The sequence below is a fragment of the Bubalus kerabau genome, chromosome 7 (genome assembly GCF_029407905.1).
Source record: "Bubalus kerabau isolate K-KA32 ecotype Philippines breed swamp buffalo chromosome 7, PCC_UOA_SB_1v2, whole genome shotgun sequence".
Classification (NCBI taxonomy): Eukaryota; Metazoa; Chordata; class Mammalia; order Artiodactyla; family Bovidae; genus Bubalus; species Bubalus kerabau.
In genome coordinates this window covers 32773706-32798943 of record NC_073630.1, presented here as the reverse complement: position 1 = coordinate 32798943, position 25238 = coordinate 32773706, and positions in this window count along the sequence as shown.

Below are 25238 nucleotides of genomic sequence, written 5' to 3'. Positions count from 1 at the left end.
AGCCCAGAGAGAGGTAGGTGTAGGAGACTGCAGGTACAAGTTAACCAGGTGGTGTATGGCGGCCTCCACCTGGGTGGAATAATTCTGAGGAATTTGGGAGCTCGTGGTTGATTGGTAATAGGAAGCTAAGTTAAAAAAAAAAATGGTGTCGGCCTGTCCCAGAGGCAGAGCATAGATGAGAGGATGGTTCAGAAGGTTGCACTGGGAACCTCAGAAGGTTGGCCCTTGGAGCAAGGGGCATCCCTGGGTCTGGGCCATCCAAACTCTGCTGAAGCAAGAGACAGATCTGTGGGACTGCTGAGCGCACTGCCAAACTGAAGTGGAAATTTTGTGATTTTGGATTAGAAATGATTGTCACCATTCTCTAAACATTTTTTTCTAGGTTTTCTTTCTTATTCTTTAATCAATTAATGGTGCATTTTCAATAAAACTGTTCAATTAAAACATTTGAACATACATAGTGCACATATACCACTTATTACTTTGTGATTTAAAGGCTTTTTATAAAATAGCAAAATCAATTTTATGAAACAGGTTAGACAAGTGTGCCATTTCTTGTCTGTTGTTGATTTTTCTTTTTTTAAAATTTTTAATTGGAGGACAATTGCTTTGCAATTGTTTATTCTTCTAGTTGCTTGTTTTCCTTAAAGAAGATGAAATGGCTGTTTAATGTCAAAAGTTGTCAGGACACCTTCACAATGAACGAGTAAATTCTCATTTGAAAGGCATGTTATAAAATTTAAACACACATCTTGTGACTATAATATCAGTTCCTTAGATTGTAGGGTAAAATAAAAACACAACTGCCCAACCCACTAATTTTTTTTTTTGACCTATTTCTGCATTAGTTGCCACAGGTAACATTTATCAAAAAGACAGTGGGATATATGGCCAGGACATGGGGTTGTTGTTGGACAGACCTAACACTGAACTCTAATTCCAGCTCTTAACTAGTCTAATTATAGACAAGAAGAATCTAGAAAATCTGGAATATCAATCCAAGAAACTTATACTTAACAGGAAATACCTTAATAGGCATCACTGATGGATTCTTGAGACAAGGAGTCATACGATTGAAACATGTTTCTGTTTGTTATTCTTGCAAGGTTCAAAGTGGAAGCATACAACTGTCTGGAAATAGGCCATAGTCTCTGCCATTGGGCAGAGAAACAGCTGATTTCTTCTTGTTGCTCTTGTAATAAAAGGTGAGGACTCTGTATCCTACCAATACTACAGGAAAATTGTGAATGGAAAAGAAGGGATGGATGTGAGAGACACTGTGGTGGTATCTAGGGTTTGGCGTCTGGCTGGGCATGGTGAGGAGATGGAGAAAGAATGACATAACAAAAGGTAAAGAGTGATATAAACCAGAAAAATGTTCGCACTTTCAGTTAAGAACCCATTGTAGACCCTGAAAAGTACAGCTTCAGAAGAGTAGAGAGGTTAATAGCTAAGTTGCCCCTCTTTAAACCTTCTAAACTACTGCTGCTTAACCAGATTTTCACCTTTATGAGCAATCTATAATTTACAGTCATGGTTACATTAACACACTGTTCTCCAGTTGTGAGTGTGTGTGTGATCATGATGCAAGATCTTTTATTGTTTGTTAACTCTACAGGGTGGGGAATGTTGGAAAAGAAACACAGAGACAGATTTTACAATTGTTGGATTATGATATCAGTTGAATTTACATCTTCGCCAGGCTCTGTCCAGTGTTCTTTCCTGCCTAAGCTAGAAAGGCAGCAACTTGAGTATAAGGACATTTTAAGGACTTCTTGCTTCTTTGTTGTTACTCAATATATTCAAGCAATACTTGGCAAATGGTTCTAAATGACTCTTGTTTGAATGTAGTAAATATACAGTGAAGGTCTTACATTCACCACATCTCAGATCTACTTCATTTCAGGGTAATGAGCTGTACAATTACAGTGGCCATTGTAATTATTTGTACAAATGTCTATTTCCCAATTAGGTTGTGAAGTCTTTGAAGACAAGATGGCATGTCACTCACTTTTGAATATACAATACATCAAATCCACAGTGTCTGTTATATTAAACTAAATTTGAGTGTTCTTGTCCATCTTTCTCTTTCTTTCTGAGCTCGTGCTCTTGGCAGGGTTGTTCTTCAGCCATGAATTTTGGGGCAATGGACTCTGGCTTCAAATTTCCTGTATGACTTCATTTGTTTTCAACATATGCTAGGGATTCAATGGTTTATTGAACAAAGAAAGATGTAGAGGCTACATTGCAATTATCTTCTCTTCTTATGGCTATGAAAAAAGTGAAACTGAAGTCGCATCCAACTCTTTGCAATCCCAAGGACTTTTAGCCTACCAGGCTCCTCCGTCCATGGGATTTTCCAGGCAAGAGTACTGGAGTGGGTTGCCATTTCCTTCTTCAGGGGATCTTCCCAACCCAGGGATCAAACCCGGGTCTCCTGCATCGCAGATAGACACTTTACCATATGAGCCACCAGGGAAGCCCTCTTATGGCTATAAATATTACTAAATGGCCATCAAGTTGAAGGTAAACCCAGAAAGATATGTTTTTCCATCCATTGACTATTCATTTGGTAATTAAGAAATTTTGCTCCATGATACAGATTTCAATATGGCCACACATAATTGATGCTATACTTTAATCTGAAAGGCCATTTAGAAGTTAGGTATGGAATGCTTTCCGTTTAAGGACTCTCCTCCATAAAGATTCAGAGGATTAAGATTTAAAGATTTAAAACTCCTAGCTAAAGTTGCACATGACTCATACTCTGAAATGTTTTCCATTAGGAATAAAATTGATCTTATAGGACTTGGACTTCTTTTCTAAGTTGCTTTTTATGCTTTCAAAAGTCACTAGTACTCCATTTTATTTTCATATGTAACTTTGTGCTAACAAACTTAAAAATTTATCCATACTATTACAAATGGCTAATAATCACTGGAGTGACACTTCAAACAACGAAAAATGAGAATTAATTGCTTCTCAGTTCTTGCTAGTCCTAAATACTAGTAAAAAATAATTGGTATGAGTGTGGGAAAAACTTATGCCAAAATATACAGCCTCAGTAAAACCAGAATAAATTGAGGAAAAGAAAGCTCATACCTTCATGTAGAAGGAACATCAGCCTTTACCATCCACTTCTCTCTAATGACATCAGCCAGTTAGGAGCTGTCTTAAAGTTAGATTTTGAGAAAATGCAGCTGAATTAGACTGGCTGTGTAATGGCCTGCAGGCAACCAGGTTTGTGACTTAATTCAAGAAGGTAGAAACTGACCACTCAGTTTGGTGTGGTAATTAGATTCTTAACTGCTCTCTCTAAATATACCTATTTTTAATTGAAGGTTTGTTGTTCCAGTCTACAAAACCCAAGAGTGTATAACTGGAGTTCTTAAATGTGAGAAAAATTATATTTTCTCCCTCCATTTCTCTAAAATAACTCTCATTGAGATTAATGTAACTTTGCACTAGGGAAAGTTTTGCTGTCTTTTGGAAATGTATTTTTCCAAATGTTTCTATATTTAATCCTTTCATAACATGCCATTTATCTTTAACTTTGCTCGTAAGAAGTCACTTATATTTTTCTTAAGATTCTGAGACTTACCAGATCATAAAGATTCATAGAAAGCTGTTTGTCAGCTTTTAAAATCCTGGCTTTGATTTTGGGAACTCTGTTTTTTTTCCATTTCTCATTAACAGACTGATAAGACCGATATCTTATGATAACCATGGTGGGAAATTTTTATTTACGGTATTTAAGATTGCACTGAATGTTTCTTTAAAAATGTTAATTACCTTAGCGCCATCTTGTGGACCAACTGTGTTGTCTGTATGGATCAAACCCATTACATGTAATAAACCAGAATTTTTTTGGTTATTTTGTTATGATGACGACCTTAAGATTCTTTCATTAAAATGGTAAAATTAGTTCTTATATTTTCCTATATTTACTCAAAAAATTCTACATATTCCATACTTATTTTTAGGAGGCAATCCAAAGGTTAACCTGATAAATCTGAGATTATCGTAATAAATAATTCAAACCAAGACCAGCCAGTAGAAACAGATGGTGCTTCTGGAAGAACTTGAAAATTTTCCACTCTTAAATGAACATAAACCTTCTGCTTGGAGCTGTGCAACTACATGGACTTATGAGCACGCCTGTAAATCTGTGTAGTTCCTTTTTTTTTTTTTTTTTTTGTGGTCTCGAGTCACATTCTTTTAATTTGATGCCTCTCAAGGTATGGGAAGCAGAGGCTAACTCAAAACACAAGAGAGCAAGTTCTGGTTATTCTCAGTTTGTAGTGCTATCTTTCCTCTTTTTGTGATTACTTCCTGCTTCTCTGCTTTGCATGTGAGACTATGTATTCCAGTAGAGGACAAAAGACACTTTAGTAAGCTTTTTATTATACTTAAGCCTGGGTTTAACTCCCTAAATAACTGAATAGGCATATAATCCTATGGATTTCTTAAGATAGCAAGTTGGGTCTAGATGGATTATGACTTTTTTTTTTTCCTGAGTCTTTTCAAATGACTAGCAACACTTCTGTGGACAATTATGTTTGAGAGATAGCACTGGTTTAGATGAAGAATCTGAAGCCAAGACAAAATAAATCTGCAAAAAAAGAAAGAAGGAAAGAAAGAAAAAGAAGTGAATGCATGTGGTAGCACACTGTTTTGAGCCATCTGTTCACATTGATAGATTTCTTTTGACTGACTTTTTACCCAAAAAACACAAAACTGTTGGTAAAGCTGTAATTTTAAATATGGTTGGTGAAGATGAACTTGTTGAGAGCTTTTTAAAGGTAGAATAAGTCATTGACTCATAAAAGTTATGTTAGAGAACCATATGAAGTAATTATTAATAGTATATATAGTTGTTAGCTAATTTATTATTTTCAATTTTATTAGTTTCAGTTTTTATTCTTAATTTTTTGTAACTGGCCACCTTGTAGCTCAGTCAGTGAAGAATCTGTCTGCAATGCAGGAGACCTGGGTTCAATTCCTGGGTCGGGATGATCCCCTGGAGAAGGGAATGGCAACCCACTCCAGTATCCTTGCCTGGAGAATCCCATGGACGGAGGAGTCTGGCAGGCTACAGTCCATGGGGTCAGAATAGTTGGACAAGACTTAGCATCTAAACCATCACCATCTTTTATTTTTTCTATAATTGAACAAATTATTTCTCCAGGAAACGGAATTACATAAATACACTGTCTGAATATTTATGTCCTAGTAATATGCTGACATTAAAAATTATAGTTGGGTTTACCAAATGCTGGCCAAGATGTAGGAGAATTGGAACAATCATACATTGCTGGTGGGAATGTAAAATGGTACAGCCATTTTGGAAAACAGTTTGGCAGTTTCTTAAAAAAATTAAATGTCCAGCTATAATATGACCTTCTGGGCATTTATCCCAGAGAAATGAAAACTTCCATTCACAAAGAAACCTGTGCATAATGTTTATAGCAGCTTTATGTATAACAGCTAAAAACTGGTGAAAATCCAGATTTCTTCAACTGTTGAATGGTTAAACAGACTGTGGTACATCTATACCATACTATTCAACAATGAAGAAAACAAACTACTGATGTATGAAATAATTTAGACGAATCTTCAGAGAATTATGCTGAGTGAGAAAGACAATCCCTAAAAAGTTATGAATAGTATGATTCCAGCCACAGGCATACCAAGTTTTATTGTGCTTTGCTTACTGAACTTTGCAAATACTGCATTTTTTTGTTTCTTTCTTTTTTTTTTTTTTTTTAAACAAATTGAAGGTTTGTGGCAAGTACATCAAGCAAGTCTGCTGATGCCATTTTTTTCCAGCAGTAGTTGCTCACTTTGTGTCTCTGTCACATTTTGTAATCCTCACAATATTTCCAACTTTTCATTATTATTGGATTTGTTTTGGTGATCTGTGATAGTGATCTTTGATGTTACTTTGATCATGTTTTTAAGGCTCAGATGATGGTTAGCAATTTTAGCAATGAAGTGTCTTTTAATTAAGGTATTACATTTTTTTAGACATAATGCTATTGCACACTTAATAGACTACGGTGGCTCAGAGGGTAAAGCATCTGCCTACAATGCGGGAGACCCGGGTTCGATCCCTGGGTCGGGAAGATCCCCTGGAGAAGGAAATGGCAACCCACTCCAGTACTCTTACCTGGAAAATCCCATGGTCTGAGTAGCCTGATAGGCTACAGTCAATGGGGTCACAAAGAGTAGGACACGACTGAGCGACTTCACTTCACTTCATAGTGTAAACATAACATGCACTGCTGCTAAGTCGCTTCAGTCGTGTCCGACTCTGTGCGACCCCATAGACGGCAGCCTACTAGGTTCCCCCGTCCCTGGGATTCTCCAGGCAAGAACACTGGAGTGGGTTGCATTTCCTTCTCCAATGCATGAAAGTGAAAAGTGAAAGTGAAGTCACTCAGTTGTGTCCGACTCTTAGCGACCCCATGGACTGCAGCCTACCAGGCTCCTCCACCCATGGGATTTTCCAGGCAAGAGTACTGGAGTGGGGTGCCATTGCCTTCTCCGTAACATGCACTGGGGAGCCAAAAATTTAGGGTGACTTGCTTTATTGCAGTATTTGCTTTATTGCATAGTCTGGAACTGAACCCACAGTATCTCTGAGGTATGTCTGTTCTTGAATGACGAAATTATGGAGGTGAATAGATGAGTAGTTGCTGTGGTTTAACATGGGGGAAGGACAGAGGAGAAGTGGGTGTAGTTATTAAAGGGTAACAGGAGAGACCCCTGTGGTAATGGAAATGGCTTGTATTTTGATTATATGAAGTTAGTCCTGGCCGTGATGTTGTCTATGGTTTTGCAAGATGGTACCATTGGGGCAAAATGTATAACTGATTTACACTCTCTGTTATTACCTACAATCTACAGTCATCTCAAAATAGATGTTTAATTAAAAATATAAAGCAATGTTTACTAAAAGATAACATTAATTCAGTGTTGAATTGATAAATGCACACTCAGGGTTGTTTCATAAACCTTTCTAATTTTTTAGCAAATAAATATGTATAAAATGTTACAGAAGTATTGTAAAACTTGAAAACAATTCAATATCATAAACATACAATGAATAAATATACTATGCTTAGCCACATGTAAAATACTATACAGCAGTGAAAATTAATGAAAATATGCTTCAGAATTGGTGAATCTCAATAACTTCATGTTGAGTGGAATAAGCATATCATAGAAGATAAGGTAAAGTATGAATCCACTTATGTAAACATAAACATGTGATAAACTTTTCTATTTAAATTAAGTCCCATTACTTCCTGGCAAATAATTGGAAAATTGGAAACAGTGACAGACTATTTTCTTGGGCTTCAAAATCACTGCAGATGGTGACTGCAGCCATGAAATTAAAAGACATTTGCTCCTTGGAAGAAAAGTTATGACAAACCTAGACAGTGTATTCAATAACAGAGACATCACTTTGCTGACAAGATGCATATAGGTAAAGCTGTGATTTTTCCAGTAGTAAGCAGTCAACCAACTCTGAGTTAGCTGACTATGCTGTTCTATGTATCTAAGGAAACTGGTTTTATTTTATCAAATAGTAGACTAGTGTTCAAGTTGTCACAAATTAAAACACAATTCTCAGTGAGCTTTTAATCTCAGAATTTAAAAAGGATCACAATAGTTTCCTAGCAACTCAAAGACACTGTAGTATATACATATTTAATAGCATCGTGCTTGGTTGAACACATCCTTCCAACCATGGAGCATTTAATGGCTGTTTCTTAATACCACTTGCCTACAAGTTCAGCTTAATTTCATTTGGGATATTAACTAATACTGTGTGAAACAGATGCCTGGTGGTAAGTTTTTATGTAACACAGGGAGCCCAGGCTGGCACTCTGTGACAACCTAGATGGGTGGGATGGGGCGAGGGGAGGGAGGCTCTAGAAAGAGGGGATATCTGTATAATTATGGCTAATTCACATTGTTGTATGGCAGAAACCAACACAGCATTGTAAAGCAATTTTCAAAAAGAAAAAATAAAAAGTTATTTCAACACTGTATTGGAATCTTAAAATTGTTTTAAAAATGTATTCTGTGTGCCAATATTGAGGAAAATTCTAAGGCAAAAGAAGATATGTTCCCAAATGGGTGGATTAGTTAGATAATCTGAATTTTTAAAAATTTGCTAAGTTTCCTCATTTATTTACAATGCTTCCTAACTGGCTCCACCCTTAACTGATGGACAGATTTGATCCCTTTTAAAATATCTAATCTCTTCCTGATTTATTGTCATAAACTCTTTGACAAGTGTTTTTGTTTGTTTGTTGTGACCCATGACTTTCAAAAAGGGTGCATCTCTGGGCTCAGTGGTGCTATTGTATTCAGAGCTGTTTTTCTTCACAAATGGTAATCCTATGATTCAAATTAGAGGAGTGAATATATATTCTGATATTTCTATTCTATATGTCTTATAGGATTTATGAGATTAAATGAGTTAATATACAAAAAATGCTTAGAATAGTGTCTGACACATAGTAAGTGCTATATACCTTAGCCATTATCAATATTATATTTGTTATTATTTATGTTGTTTGCTTGGCTCAGTTCTTGGTGAATATTCCCTTGAAACCTCAGTAATTTTAACTCATTTTCAAGCACACTATTGTAATATCAGATAGTTATCAAAATAATATTTTAAATTTTAAGTTCTAATGTGGATGGTAGTTAAAAAAATCCATTTTAATTGTAAAACATAGCAGAATAGTACACATACAGAATAGTACACAATACAAATATAGCTTAATGGTTTATTACAAAATGAATATCCGTGTACCCATTTCAGGTCAAGAAATAGTACATTGTCACTCCCCAGAACCCCTCTTCCACACTCCCTCCTAATCCCTAACTAATAAAATAATTTCCTTGCTTTTCTTCTTAGCAGAACTCAAGCACATGTCCCTAATTCTCTGTAGTTTAGTTTTGTCTATTTAAAAAACTTTATGTAAATTAAACTGACATAAATTCTTTTGCATCTGACTTTATCTCAACAGATTTATCTATAAGAATCATCCATGTTATTGTCTGAGTGAAGTTCATTCATTTTCATTGTTGCATAGAATTCCATTGTGTGAATATATCATAATTTATCACTTCTCACCAATTGGCCTTTGTGCTCTTTCCAGGTTTTTTATATTATGAATAATATTGCCATGAACATTCTTGACCTTGTCTCATGAATAACACATGTAGGCATTTATTGTTGGCTGTATACCTAGGAGTGGAAATGGTGGTCATAGGGTATATATATCTTCAAATTTAAAAGACAGTTTTAAGCTATTTTCCATATTATTTCTACTGACATTACTCCTGCCATCAGTGTTAGAATTTCCAGTGTTCTGCATATTTTCAAATACTGATATTATCAGATATTTTCATTCTGGCCATTCTGATGGGATGCTGTGGTATCTCATGGTGACTTTAATTTCCATTTCCTTCATTACTTGTGATGCTGAACTCTTTATACTTATAGACCATTTAGATATCCTCTTGAGTGAAGCACTTATCTAAGTCTCTTGCCCATATTACTATTGCATTACTTTTCCTCATTAATTTGTTGTGGATCTGAGTCTGTTGCTCGTTATATTTATTGTAGTTATCGTCCCCAGTTTGTGGCTTGCCTTTTTCACTCTCTTTGTGGTATCTTTTGAAAAACAGAAGTTTTGAATTTAATGTCCGATTTATGAAAACTCTTTCTTTCATGATCTTTTATGATTAGATTTAATGTAGTCCAATTTATCAACTCTTTCTTTCATGGTTTTTCTGTTCTGTTTTAGAAGCCTTTCTCTACTCTGAGGTCATAAATATATTCTCTAATATTATATTCTAGAAGCTTGTATAACTTGGCTTTCACAGTTTTGTACATGGTATGAGGTAAAGGTCACTTTTTATTTTTTTATCCTCAAGGGCCTTCAATTTGTCTCAGCACAAATTGTCAAAAAGATCATCCTTTTCTTGCTCTTTTACAGTCCCATCTTTGTTATAAATCAACTCTCCACAAATGAGTGAATGTTTCTTGGCTTTATGTGTCTGACTCTTTGTGACCCTTTGGACTGTACCCTGCCACGCTCCTCTGTCCATGGGATTTTTTAGGCAAGAATACTGGAGTGGGTTGCCATTTTCCCCCTCCCTGGACTCTTCCTGACCCAGGGACTGAACCCATGTCTCCTGCATTGCAGGCAGATTCTTTACCCACTGAGCCATTGGAGAACCCTGTTTTAATTATGTAGTTTTATGTAATTCTTGATATGAGGATAATTTTGGCCTTCCTTATCTTCATATACATTTTGGATCAGCTTGTCAAATTCTACAAAACAAAATAAAGCAAACACACACACAGAAGTCGCTCGGTCGTGTCCGACTCTTTGCGACCCCACGGATTGTAGCCCACCAGGCTCCTCAGTCCATGGGATTTTCCAGGCATGAATACTGGAGTGGGTTGCCGTTTCCTTCTCCAAAATAAAGCAAAGGCCTACTAAAATTTTAATTGGGATTATATTAAATCTATAAAAGGTTTGGCATATACTGATTAATTTCCAATGTAAGGGGGATTTTCTGAAAACTTTTAGAACTTATTTTACCTTAATTGGCCAGAAAACATACTGTAGATTTCAGATCATTAAAATTTATTAAAATTAGCCTTATGGTCTAAAAGAGGATCAATTTTTATAAATGAGTTATACATACTTAAAAGAATGCCATTTCAGCATGTGTTGAGGGCAGTGTTCTGTGTCAGTCAATTAGTTCAAACGTATTAATTGTTCAACTATTCTAAGTTCTTACTGATATTTTTTCTGTTTATCCTAATACTACTAAAACATATATGTTAAGATCTTCCAAATGATAGTAGATTTCTTTAGTTCTCATGTTAGTACTGTTAATTTTTTTTTTTTACATATTATGTGGCTGTGTTGTAATATGTATACATTTTAGAGCTATTGTATTTTCCTGGCGAGTTAAACTTCTATCATTATGAAATATGCTGTTTTATCTCTGGGAATGCCTTCAAATTTGCTGTGTTTTATTTTTGTGTATTATACTATTATATATACTATATACTATTATATTTTGTACTATTATACTATGTTTTTTGGTTGGAATTGCATGGCATCCCTTTATAGTCTTTTACTTGCTATTTTCTGTATCTTTTTGCTTTAGGTTTGTCAATTATGGCACATATATATAAAAAAATTCAATCCAATGATCTTTTTCTCTTAATTGGAGTTAAGTTTATTTTTCACTCAATTTAAATAATAATTAAAACTGAAGTTTAAATTCAGATATGCCATGCAGACACTAAATAAAATAAGCTAGTAACCCTGGACTCTAACCCCTTCCTTCTGCCTCTTCGGGGCCATCAGCAGAGTTCAGCTTCCTAGTCATCAAGTTGCCCCTTCTGGATCTGCCAGTACCCTCGAGAGAACGTGCCTGTGCCCAGTTGCATCCGACTCTGTGCGACCTCATGGACTATAGCCCACCAGGCTCCTCTGGCCATGGGATTCTCCAGGCAAGAATGCTGGAGTGGGATCTTCCCGACCCAGGGGCTGAACCCACATCTCCTTCGTCTCCTGCACTGCAGGCAGTCTTGACTCACTGAACGACTCAGAAACCTGCCCCCAAAGAGTAAGTAGTTTCACATGTCAGGCTCATCTCCTTGCTTCTCAGTCTCCCCAGAACTTGTCCTGTTTAGTCTTCACTCTTTTTTGGATTTCCAGTGCCTTGGAGAATATGCTTTTTATATTTTGTTCAGTTTTTCTAGTTATTTGTCCAAATTATCTACTTTGTCATTATTGACTTTCCACAATCATTTAACTGAGGATCAAAGAAGAAATTATATAAAATTTAAATTGTTTTCAGAATTTCAATAATAATAATAATAAATTGTAACCTTTTTTGTCATGATCCTTTTGCAATCTTAGTGCTATAGTAGCCCTACTCAAAGATGTGTGATAGTCTAAACCAGGTCAGCAATACATTTTAAGGTTGCAATATGATGACAGATACAGAAATCAATGGCATAATATAATGTCAACAACCTAGGGGAAATCTGCAGTGCATTGTCTTTTTTCTTAGTAATTTAGTAACTTTCTTAACTTAGTAACCAGTTAATCTCATATAAATAAAATGTACACCATGATGTCATATGTTTCACTTCGTGAGTTATTACAAATGGCTCTTTTTAAAGAAGTAGTTCTTTGAACTGAAGTCCCATCTGCCTTTCTAATTACTTTTTTAAAATTTACATTGTGAAATTCCCCCAAGTATTTAATTTGTATACATGTTTAAAGTTATTTGATAAGAGCCCAGTCCATGTTTTGAATTGGATTTACCAATTCTGTTTTCCCCTGGTGTTTAGCAAAATTTAAGTGGATTTTTTCTTTCTTCTGCTAAGACTCATCTTTATTAATATATAGCTTTAAGTTAAATATTAATACATCTTACTCTGAAAATCAGTATTCAACTTATGCTTGGGAATTTCCAAAATAATTGTTTGAAATATTTAGAGTAACAAAAATATAGGTTGAGTGTAAATATTCTACATTTTCTTGAAATATGTAACACTAAATATTAGAGTCCTGATACTATTCAAGCACCTCCAGAGCAAAAACCCTGTGAAATAAAACTGCTTTGCCTATGATAGTTACTTATCTATTAATGTTGCTTTATGGACTCTAGTGAAGACTGATTTTCCTATTGGTAGAAAGAAGTCAAAGTTCTTTTTCAGCATGGGCTTTGAAGTCAGACAAGTCTGGTGTTTCAATAGAGAGTCTCTATTGGCCAGCTTGACTTTGGGTTCCTTAACATTTTTAAAGTTTGTGTCCTTATTTATTAAAATTGAGAAATATCTGGTTGATGGGTCCACAAGAAGAAAACTCTGAGCCACAACAACTTTTGCAAATTCCAGAACATCAGTTTGCAACAATCTGGGGCCTGTGTGTTCTATTACAGGGTTTCTGTGTATTACAGGGTTTCTGTAGATAGTGTAACAGAGTTTTGGGTTTACTCTGCATTTTACTTGGATTAAAGATTTAAATACATTAATATATGCTCTTTTCCTTCTCTTTACAAAGATGCTTTTTTTTTTAATAAAATAACTGTATTACTAATTACATTTTATGTGGGAGCAATATGGTAGGGGATTTTATCAGAAAATCCCAAGTGCTACTGCTCTAGAACAGAGATCAGCAGACTGCATCTGGAGGGCCAAAGGTGGCCACAGCCTGTATTTGTAAATACAGTGTTACTGGAGCAGGATTCATTTGTTGTGTAGTATTATCTTGGGCTGCTTTTGTGTTGCAATGGCAGAGTTGTGTAGTGGTGACAGAGACTATATGGCCTATGGAGCTTAAAATATTTATTATCTGAGCCTTTACAGAAAAAGTTTCCCAAGTCCGGTTCAGAGTATAAGAAATACAGAAAGTCAATCTCAGGGCTGGTTCTAAACTTCTTCAGTGGATCCCCTATTAGTTCATTGCTTTCTGTGTCTGCCCTTTCTTCTTCCTGTCCCAAGAAGAGTACTAAACAAGACTGAGCTCTTCTGTCCTGTGCCTCTTCATTTTCCTGGAATAGACTCTCATCAGTCTCTCATACCTGAATTAACTTATGTGTCATTACCTGCTCTTAGGAGAAAATTTTTTTTTTTTTTTAAAAGGAATTGAACAAAGTTTATTCAATGGCATGAGTCTTTTAAAAGTAGAGCTTTAGTCTTTTTGGCATCTGGGCAGGAGCAATTTTTAAGGCGTATCTTCTTTAAGACAGTATCTTCTTGGAATGCTCAAGTAGGCAAATTGTCATTTCATTTCAGTGGTCAGGTTTGTTTCTATAAAGTTACCATCTTTTAAAAATGCATCTAGTGTGTGTGTGTATATATATATATATATATATATATATGCCTCTGTAAGTATATAATCTCTGTCTATCTATGTCTTTATTCTTTTCAGCTCATAGCCTTACTTATGCATTCCTCAATACTTTTACCCATGTATCTGAAAACTGGACTCATCATGTCTTTAAGACTGAGATTTGGCTTATACCCAAGGAGCCATACAGCATAGTGGTCAATAATGTAGTTGTGATCACAGAGGGGGAATGAGACGGTGGGCTGAATTGAGAGAGTAGCAGTGAAACATATACATTATCATATGTGAAATTACATGGCCAGTGGGGATTTGCTGAAGACACAGGAAGCTCAAATGGCATGCTCTGTGACAACCTAGAAGGATGGCATGGGGTGGGAGGTGGGAGGGAGGTTCAGGAGGGAGAGTACATATGTATTCCTATGGTTGATTCAGGTCAATGCATGGCAGAAACCAACACAATATTGTAAAGCAATTATCTTCCAATTAAAAATAAATAAATTTAAAAATAATGTAGTTAATTTGATTATGATAATTCCCAGGTGGCGCTAGTGGTAAAGAACCCACTTGCCAATGCAGGAAATTCATGTCTGATCCCTGAGTCGGGAGCATCCCCTGGAGGAGGAAATGGCAATCCGCTCCAGTATTCTTGCCTGGAAATTCCCATGGACAGTGGAGCCTGGTGGGCTATGGTCCATGGGGTCACAAAGAGTCAGACACGACTGAAGGGACTTAGCACATAACTACATAAGCCCATGCCTCATAATAATAATAAATAAATGGTTATGATAATTTTATATCATTATTATTATCTTTATCATCAATGTCTCTTCAGATCCAAATAGGCAGCTATTTGTAACAGAAATGTATATTGTTTTAAGCAGTGTGACAGTATTTTTAATTAACATGTTTGATACTTCTTATGTGCCAGTATTTATAGTTTAAGTACTTAATATGTACTTTTATTCATTTTGACTCTCATAATAACTCTTAAGATTGTTATTAGTACTATTTTTATCAGCCCTGATTTTACAAATGAGGAACCTGAGACACAGAGAGGTTAGTATCTTGCTTGAGGCCACATGTTTGGTAAACAGAGGAGTCGGAAGGAAACCCTAGGAAGTCTGGTTCTGAAGTCCTTGCTGTCAGGCATTGTGCTCTGTTGCCTACAGGTAGCTATTTTCAAGATTAATATTTGCTTACAAAAATTATACCAAGGTATTCCTCTGAGTAATTAATTCCTTCAAGGAACTAAAATTTAATTTACATGAATTTATATAAAATGTGTCAGAAATAATTGTTTTATAAAGAGTATTGCATTTCTAAAATAAACACTGATCTTTACTGACTCAGGGTTTTTTTTTTTTTTTTTTTTTTTTTACCAATTTTTATTCTTCCTATGCTTTTTGATTTACACATGCACCATCTTTTAATGAAATCCAGAAAAGGAAACTAAACCAAAAGTTAGTTTGCCAAGGCTAAAATGAATGGCTCTGGGATGTTTCCTGTTGAATGACACTTAAGGATTTACTGCTGCTCTCCTGGCTGCTTCCTTATCTCTCAAGGAACCTCTGAAGATGGAAATTCACACAAGTACCCCAAGTCATATGTTGAGTCATATGGTGAGCTTTTCTTAGCATTGTCCTTTAGCTGAAAAGAATATTGAGTGTTGTGTAAGGATGCAACATGGCATGGTGGAAAGAACTCTGGATTTGGTATTTCAAATCCTGGATTCAAAATCAGATTCCATCAATTATTAACTTTTTATAACCTTGGACAAATCACTCAACATTTGGGTTTCAGTCATTGTACTAGAAAACAGAGATAATAATATCTATATTGTATAATTATTTCTGAGAATTAAATAACAAGCGAAAGTGTGTCCTAGATGTTAATTTGACTTTAAATTGCATTTTGTTCTGCTTTTAATATCTCGGTAAGGAGCACACATACATATCAAATGAAATTGTGTTTATAAAATACAGACTACACAACTCACCATTCTTCTTGGATTACTGCATTTAAATATATGTTTTACTTGGCAGTTTCGTGCCACACCTGTCAAAAAATGATAGCAATGAGAAAAATCTAACCACTTCCAGGATCAGTTTTGTTCAGAGTAATGCTCAGGTTCTGTACTATCCAGATGGAAGCCTGTTGCAAGTATTTTTTCCTTTGTTCCTTGACAGTGAAGAAACCAGTCACTGTCTCAAGACAGTCATGTGTAATGTCTTCATCGCCTATGAAACTTGTATGACACACATGGAAGATATTTTAGATATATCATGTGTTGGGCAGTTTTTGTATCCAAAGAGATATGGGCTCTTTAGAGACTTATAAGAGCTTAATTTTCATTATAACCTCATGATGTAATCAGAAAAACATTAATATATTTCTTTTTCAATTAAATTAATAAAGTAAGGTGACAGATCTATTTATAAGAAAATAATCTGGATGACTATACTACTTTCTCTCTGTGTTGTGTGCATTCATGAGTATTTGACTTGGTGTGTAGTAGGAGATTAGGAATAATTTCACTTTTAGCTGTGGTTGTGAGGATATGGAAATAAAACCAATTTCTGATCACCACAGATGGAGGATTTGTCATAAAATATTCTCAAGTGATATTTTCTTTGAGGCTGGTAATCCTCTGACATGAACCAATGAAGTGAAATCATGGAGGAAAAGATACATGGTTTGTCTGTATAGCAACCAAATAGTAGATGTCACAGCTCTTCAGAAAGGAGCCTTTCTAGAATCTGCCAGATAGTCCCCTTGGAGCTCTGAGCCTTCACAGAGTTCCTTCTGTTGTTAATTCCTACTGAGGTTGTCATAGGAAAAAAGATAATGTCTGCTGGTTGATGGAGCACTGCAGCTTTACTTAGGGAATCTGGCAGAAACAGGGCATTTGTCCTAATATTTTTCATAATAACTTAACATGCCAGTTTCAAGGTGTTAGAAAGCTAACCTGGCCATATATAGTTCCTATCAGGGAAGGCTATGGTTGTATCTACAGCTAAAGTCTCTACAATGAACAGGTATATTCCAGAGATGCTGAAACATTAACGTTATGATCTTTTGCTGGGAGCTATGGTAATTTGTAACCATATCTTTCAGGAATTTGTTTGCATCCAAAAATGGGGAAAGGGCTATGTGCTGTTGAACCCCAATCAGTCATTAAATTCCTTGTAATCAGGAGATGAAGAAGTCTGAAATGACTCCTCTTAGAATTAGCCAAAATAATGAAAGTCTAATAGATAAAGTTTAGGGCTGTAATCTTTGCCTTTAAGGATGGCTTCACATAAAATGAGATCATCTTGGCTCATGTTAGACTTAGTAATTCAATTCCCAGCTTTGGATATTCCTTGTGTACTCTCTCTTTTCAGAGTGTAAAAGTTTTTTTTATGATGTATATTGCTTTTGCAGGTATTCCTCCAAGCAGTTCTTTGCCTTTCCATAAATTTATAGGGGCCATATAACGGTTTAACACATTTAATAAACAGACTTTATATGGAAATAATTTTATGATTTGTAGTGAGTTAAAGTTTATCTTAAAAAGTTCTGTTTTAGGTTTGCAAAGCAAACGAATCATTAGGTGATTTAAGAGCCCATGGTAATGATAATTTAAATAAAAACTTTAATGTAAACCTTCTGCTTCAATATTCATTCACTTTTCCTTCAAGCTAAGAGGGAAATCTGGACTATGTACTGGGGGCAGTGTTTAATAAGACAAAACATCTCTTTATAAAATTATTTTGCTTACATTTGTAAAAGTGACAGCTTAAGAGGATACTCCTGTAACTGACAAAAGAATAGAGGAGCGGCAGGTCAAACAGCTTTTACTAGGCCATGCCATCCTGAGTTTGCATTTATAACTTACAGGTTCACATTTGTTTGGGTCCAAGTTTTTTGTATAACTTCTTCTTAAGTTTATTTATATAATTTGTTCCTACCAGTGCCCTGGGTCATTTATTACACCTATTAACTTCTCTCTCTGAAGAGATTCTGCCAGAATTCCTTAACAACTGTCTTTGAGTCTGTTTCTTCTCTTTTTAAATTTAAGATCAAGGATTTGCTGGCACAGTGTGTGTTGAGCTTATTTTGCTGCTAGTCTGATTATATTTTTCTGTGGATAAATAGGGGTAAAAGTAGTTCACCAAACTTATCCATTTTGTGTGTGGAAACACTTTTCAAAAATATAAAACAGAAAAAAATGTAAAAACCTTACATTCAATGCTAGTTGGAGCAAGTTCTTAACATTATATTCAGATACTTCACTGACTTCTAAGGAGAGTTTTCATTTTATATACTTTATATTCTGTTCATAGGTTGAGATGCGTATTCTTTTGTTATCATACTTTGGCTTTGCTTGAGAAAACATGGACTGAGAAACCTTCCCTAACCTATTTTTGGCTGAGAGTAACCTGCACTATAATTATCAGGATTCCTGTTTGTTCAAGTCCATTTCTCTCCTAAAATAATCTCAAAATTATTTAATCATATGGATTAGAATTGTCTAATTAAAATGTAATTTAAAACAGAATAGACTGTTCAATGGAGGCAGTTTTAAAATTACATATACATGATACCATATTAGCTGGTTGAGAAAGGAAACATTCTTTAAGGTTAAGCAACAGTCTAATATTATTTCAGTAAATTTAATTAATGCTATTTTAAGAAAATTATGTTGAGGTATTTAAAATGATCAGCCCATTTTTTAATCAGGTTGTTTGTGTTTTGATATTGAGTTGTATAAGCAGTTTACATATTTTGAATCTTAACCCCTTATTGGTCATATCATTAGCAAGCATTTTCTCTTATTCGTAGTCTTGCATTTAGACGTTTAATCCACTTTGAGTTTATTTTTGTATATGATGTGAGGAAATGTTCTTATTTTATTCTTTTATAGGTAGTTGTCCAGTTTTCCCAGTAACACTTATTGAAGAGTCTGTTTGTTTCTCTGTTGTATATTCTTTTTGTTTTGTGCATGGTTTCTTTTGCTGTGTGAAAGCTTTTAAGTCTAAGTAGGTTTCATTTGTTTTTTTTTTTTTTTTTTTTTTTTTTTTTTGCCCTAGATCGTTTGTTTCTTTTCTCCTTGATCTTTTGGATCTAGGAGACAGATCCACAAAAATACCCTCACAATTAATGTTGAAGACTGTTTTGCCTATATTTTCTTCTAGGAGTTTTATAGTTTCTAGTCTTACATTTAAGTCTTTAATCCACTTTGAGTTTATTTTTGTATATGGCGTGAAAGTGAAGTCACTCAATCTGGTCCGACTCTTTGCGACCCCATGGGCTGTAGCCCACCAGGCTCCTCTGTCCATGGGATTTTCAGGCAAGAATACTGGAGTGGGTTGCCATTTCCTTCTCCAGGAGATCTTCCCGCCCCAGGGATTGAACCCAGGTCTACTGCATTGCAGGCAGACGCTTAACCATCTGAGCCACCAGGGAAGTCATATATGGTGTGAGAACATGTTTTAATTTTATTATTTTATGTATAGCTGTCCAGTTTTCCCAGTAGCACTTACTGAAGAGCCTGTCTTTTCTCTGTTGTATATTCTTGCCTCTGTTGTAGATTAATTGGCGTAGATATTTGGGTCTATTTCTGGGCCCTCTATTCTCTTCCATTGAGCTACGTTTCTTTTTTTGTGACAGTACCATACTGTTTTGATTACTGTAGTTTTGTAGTAAATGGGCAGAAGGCTTTTTCAAAGAAGACATTTTTTCAAAGAAGATATAGATTACCAACAGGCACATGAAACAGTTCATCATTGCTTCCCAGGTGCTGCAGTGGTAGGGAATCTGCCTGCCAATGCAGGAGACGAAGGAGACTCAAGTTCGATCCCTGGGTCAGGAAGATCCCCTGGGGTAGGAAATGTCAACCTACTCCAGTATTCTTGCCTGGGAAATCCCATGGACAGAGGAGCCTGGGGGGCTACAGTCCACGGAGGTCACAAAAAATTGGATATGATTGAATACAGCACAGCATATGTAAAACAGTATAGAGATTCCTCCATACTGAGATTTGAGAGATTTGAAATGTGAGATTCTTCAAAACACTAAAAATAGAACTACCACATGGCCCAGAGATTCCACTCCTGGGTGTGTGTGTGTATATATATATATATATATATATATATATATATATGTAGAAAATGAAAACATTAATTCAAAAAGATACATGTGCCCCAGTGCTCATAGCAGCATTATTTATAATAGCCAAGATGTGGAAGCAACCTAAGTGTCCATCAACAGATGTATGAATAAAAAAGATGTGGTGTACATTTATATATATATGTATATATATATATGGTATATGAAGCTATGGTATATACACACATATATTTGGAATATTACTCAGCCATAAAAGAGTGAAATTCTGCCATTTGCAACAACATGGATGGACCTAGAAGATATTATGCTTAGTGAAATAAGTCAGAGGAAGACAAACACTGTGTGTTATCAGTTATATGTAGAATTTAAAAAGTAAGACAAATGAATGAATATAACAAAACAGAAACAGACTCATAGAGAACAAACTAGTGGTTACCAGTGGGGAGAGGAAAGTGGGTAGGGACAAGATAGGGGTAAGCAATTAAGAGGTGTAAACTACTATTTATAAGATGCATAACCCATAAGGATATATTGTATGACACAGGGAATACAGCCAATATTTTATAATAACTTTAAGTGGAGTATAATCTATAAAAATATTGAATCACTATATTGTACATCTGAAACTAATATAATATGGTAAATCAACTATACTTCAGTTAAAAGATAAATAAGTCATTAAGCCAATGAATTTTTAATAGACTCAGCTACATTTAGAAACTTTTAATATTAAAATCCCGATATGTTGGGTTTTAACACAATACTCTGAAAAGATCTTGCTTAAAATGTCTATACATACTTTGTATTTTTCTCTAGGGTAGTCTGTGTACATAACTTATTTAAATGATTTTAGTAAAGATCAACACTCTGATGACTGAATTTAGTAAAAGCAGCTATATATCATATAATTAGAATTTTTCAACCAGGTATTCTGTGTAATCAGGGATTGTTTGAATTGGATTCCCTTCCTTTCAGAAAAAAAAACATTGAGTTATCAAGATGATCATGCTTTTAATAAGTATTTTCATAGATTTAATAAATGTATAATAGCTAGTTTCTAAAGATAAAATTATAAAATATACAGCAGTAATATATTTTATGTCCAAGTTTAGATTCTGTTATGTGAGGGATGCTTTTTGCTGTTCTAGGCATCGGTTCAGACATATCATCCAAATAATATCTTATGAGTTTCTTGAACTTGTACCATGGAATATATACTATATACATAAAGGCTGTAAGAATTATAAACATATACATGTGAACTATGTTCCTTTCCAAATTTCTAGTTTTATGAGAGGGGGAGTACAATTGTGGGTATGTAAATGAAGATTAAGATTAAATGGGCCAAAGAACTAAATAGACATTTCTCCAAAGAAGACATACAGATGGCTAACAAACACATGAAAAGATGCTCAACATCACTCATTATCAGAGAAATGCAAATCAAAACCACTATGAGGTACCATTTCACGCCAGTCAGAATGGCTGCGATCCAAAAGTCTACAAGCAATAAATGCTGCAGAGGGTGTGGAGAAAAGGGAACCCTCTTACACGGTTGGTGGGAATGCAAACTGGTACAGCCACTATGGAGAATAGTGTGGAAATTCCTTAAAAAACTGGAAATAGAACTGCCTTATGATCCAGCAATCCCACTGCTGGGCATACACACTGAGGAAACCAGGAGAGAAAGAGACACGTGTACCCCACTGTTCATCGCAGCACTGTTTATAATAGCCAGGACATGGAAGCAACCTAGATGTCCATCAGCAGACGAATGGCTAAGAAAGCTGTGGTACATATACACAATGGAGTATTACTCAGCCATTAAAAAGAATACATTTGAATCAGTTCTAATGAGGTGGATGAAACTGGAGCCTATTATACAGAGTGAAGTAAGCCAGAAAGAAAAACACCAATACAGTATACTAATGCATATATATGGAATTTAGAAAGATGGTAACAATAACCCTGTATACAAGACAGCAAAAGAGACACTGATGTATAGAACAGTCTTATGGACTCTGTGGGAGAGGGAGAGGGTGGGAAGATTTGGGAGAATGGCATTGAAACATGTATAATATCATGTATGAAACGAGTCACCAGTCCAGGTTTGATGTATGATACTGGATGCTTGGGGCTGGTGCACTGGGACGACCCAGAGGGACGGTACGTGGAGGGAGGAGGGAGGAGGGAGGAGGGTTCAGGATGGGGAACACATGTATACCTGTGGTGGATTCATTTCGATATTTGGCAAAACCAATACAATATTGTAAAGTTTAAAAATAAAATAAAATAAAAATAAATAAATAAATAAATGGAGAGATCGGGGGAAAAAAAAGATTAAAGACTACTAGTTGACAGGTAGAGACTATTGATCACAAAAATTTGTTCTCTCCTTACATAATAATAGAATTATAAGGCATATTATAAGGTAAACTAAAGACTACACAATGTTAGCTGGAGTATAAGAATGACATGCCCCAATCTTTCTCATAGCTGGGAGTATCCATGTATCTAAATTTTTACCAAAGATATATGGGAAGTTATGTATGACTTTTCTGGACTTGGGTCTTCAGACATACTCAGTGAGCTGAAAAAAAGATTTGTCTATAAAGCTTCTTCCAAGCAGAAGATGTGCTAGTAGAGGAGCAAGGTGGAAGAAATGTGGTTCATGGACCAAGTGAACTAGAAACATGTGTCAATGTGGAATACTGTAGCTTTAGACCTCAATGTTACATAACCTTCAGTATAACTAATCTTTGGCTATGAGTGCCTAAAGTCACTTTATTCACGCCCAACTCTTTGCAAGGCTATGGACTGTAGCCCTCCAGGCTCCTCTGCCCATGGGATTCTCTAGGCAAGAATACTGGAGTGGGTTGTCGTGCCCTCCTCCAGGGGATCTTCCTGACCCAGGGATTGAACCCAGGTCTCTTATTCTCCCACATTGGCAGGCAAGTTCTTTACCACTAGCGCCACCTGGGAAGCTCCTGAGTACCAAAGGCTTAATCATTTAATGTCTCTGTTCAAATCTCTAGTAGTCTTGGGAGGCTCACAAAATCTTCTCAGAAGGATTGTCATTGCTCCTATACAGTAGCCAAAGCCAGTCTTTTTGCTGTAACTTTAATTCTGATGTCCAGCTGTGTCTCCCATTCATAGGATCTTGTTATATAGCCTTGAAAGTTGTGGATATTGCAGTGATACCCCTCCTGCAAGCCTGAGTGGTCCTTATTTCTTCTCCAAGTACATTTTTTCTATGTTTGCTGAGAAGGCTCTGTTCTCATTGTGGTTGCAATGATTTTAATAGGCATCTCATCATTCCCTTCTCTCTCAAAGGGCAGGCTTGTTAGTTTGTATTTGACTCACACATTCTATCTGAGAATAAACTTAGAACCAGTTCCCTGGGGTAAGACTGGTGGTCCCATTCACCACTCAACCATCAACTAATGCTTTAACATGGAGCCTGAGCCTGGTAGCTGCTGTGCTATCCTCAGGATTTATGTAGAAGAATCAACTCATAATGGTATCTTTCTATTACTTTATTAACTAAACTCACCCAAGAGTCATTCATTACAACTTCTTCTGTAACATAGTATTTCTAACCTACTAATATTTTTTCTGTCTTGAAGCAATTGCATGTTGTATTCTTATACATTTTAAAAATGCACAAATTACTAACTCTTTCTCACCTACTCTGAATAAGAAACTTTTCTCTGTAATGTTTAGGAGGAAGGATGATGCAATAAAAAGAAATTTGGACTTAAAAGTCAAGACCTAGGCACTAATCCCAGCCCTTCCATTTACTTACTGTTTGAGTAGGTCAGTAAGAGTTATTGGTCTCACTTTCTTTACCTATAAAATACTATTAATAATTCCTGTCACCCAGAATAGTTTTGCAGGCTAAATTCTATCTAGACTTAGAATGAGTTCTCTTCAATCACCTTTTAAAATTTAATTTATATTTATAAAAATATAAATATATTTATATAAAATATATAAAATTTATGTATTGTGTTTAGGAATATAATCTATATTTCTTTAAAAAAATTTTAATTGTAGGATAATTGCTTTACAATGTACATTTGACAGGAATTCAGTCACTTTTATTTCTAAGAGATCATTTGTTTTAAAGACTAATTTTTATGCATAGAAAATATGCATGTTTAATAAATAGTTATTGTATCATAATTGAAGATAAGGATAACTGACTTTTTAATATAATTATTCCACCTGCAATGTGGGAGAACTGGGTTCGATCCTTGGGTTGGAAAGATCCCCTGGAGGAGGGCATGGCAACCCACTCCAGTATTCTTGCCTGGAGAATCCCCATGGACAGAGGAGCCTGGTGGGCTAGAGTCCATGGGGTTGCAAAGAGTCAGACACAACTGAGCGAACTAAGCACATCCTTACTATTTATGTATAGGTATTTATGTATCGGTTCAGTTCAGTCACTCAGTCATGTCCAACTCTTTGCAACCCCATGGACTGCAGCACACCAGGCCTCCCTGTCCATCACCAATTCCTGGAGCTTACTCAAACTCATGTCTATTGAGTCGGTGATGCCATCCAACCATCTCATCCTCTGTCGTTCCCTTCTCCTCCTACCTTCAATCTTTCCCAGCATCAGAGTCTTTTCCAATGAGTCCGATCTTTGCATCAGGTAGCTAAAATTTGAGTTTCAGCTTCAGCATCAGTCCTTCCAATGAATATTCAGGACTGATTTCCTTTAGGATGGACTGGTTTGATCTCCTTTCAGTCCAAGGGACTCTCAAGAGTCTTCTCCAACACCAAAGTTCAAAAGCATCAATTCTTTGGCACTCAGCCTTCTTTATAGTCCAACTCTCACATCCATACATGACTACTGGAAAAACCATAGTTTTGACTAGATGGACCTTTGTTGGCAAAGTCGTCTCTGCTTTTTAATATGCTATCTAGGTTGGTCATAACTTCTTTCAAGGAATAAGCGTCTTTTAATTTCATGGCTGCAGACACCATCTGCAGTGATTTTGGAGCCCAAGAAAATAAAATCTATCACTGTTTCCATTGTTTCCCCATCTATTTGCCATGAAGTGATGGGACCGGATGCCATGATCTTAGTTTTCTGAATGTTGAGCTTTAAGCCAGCTTTTTCACTCTAGTCTTTCACTTTCATCAAGAGGTTCTTTAGTTCTTCCGCTTTCTGCCATAAGGGTGGTGTCATCTGCATATCTGATT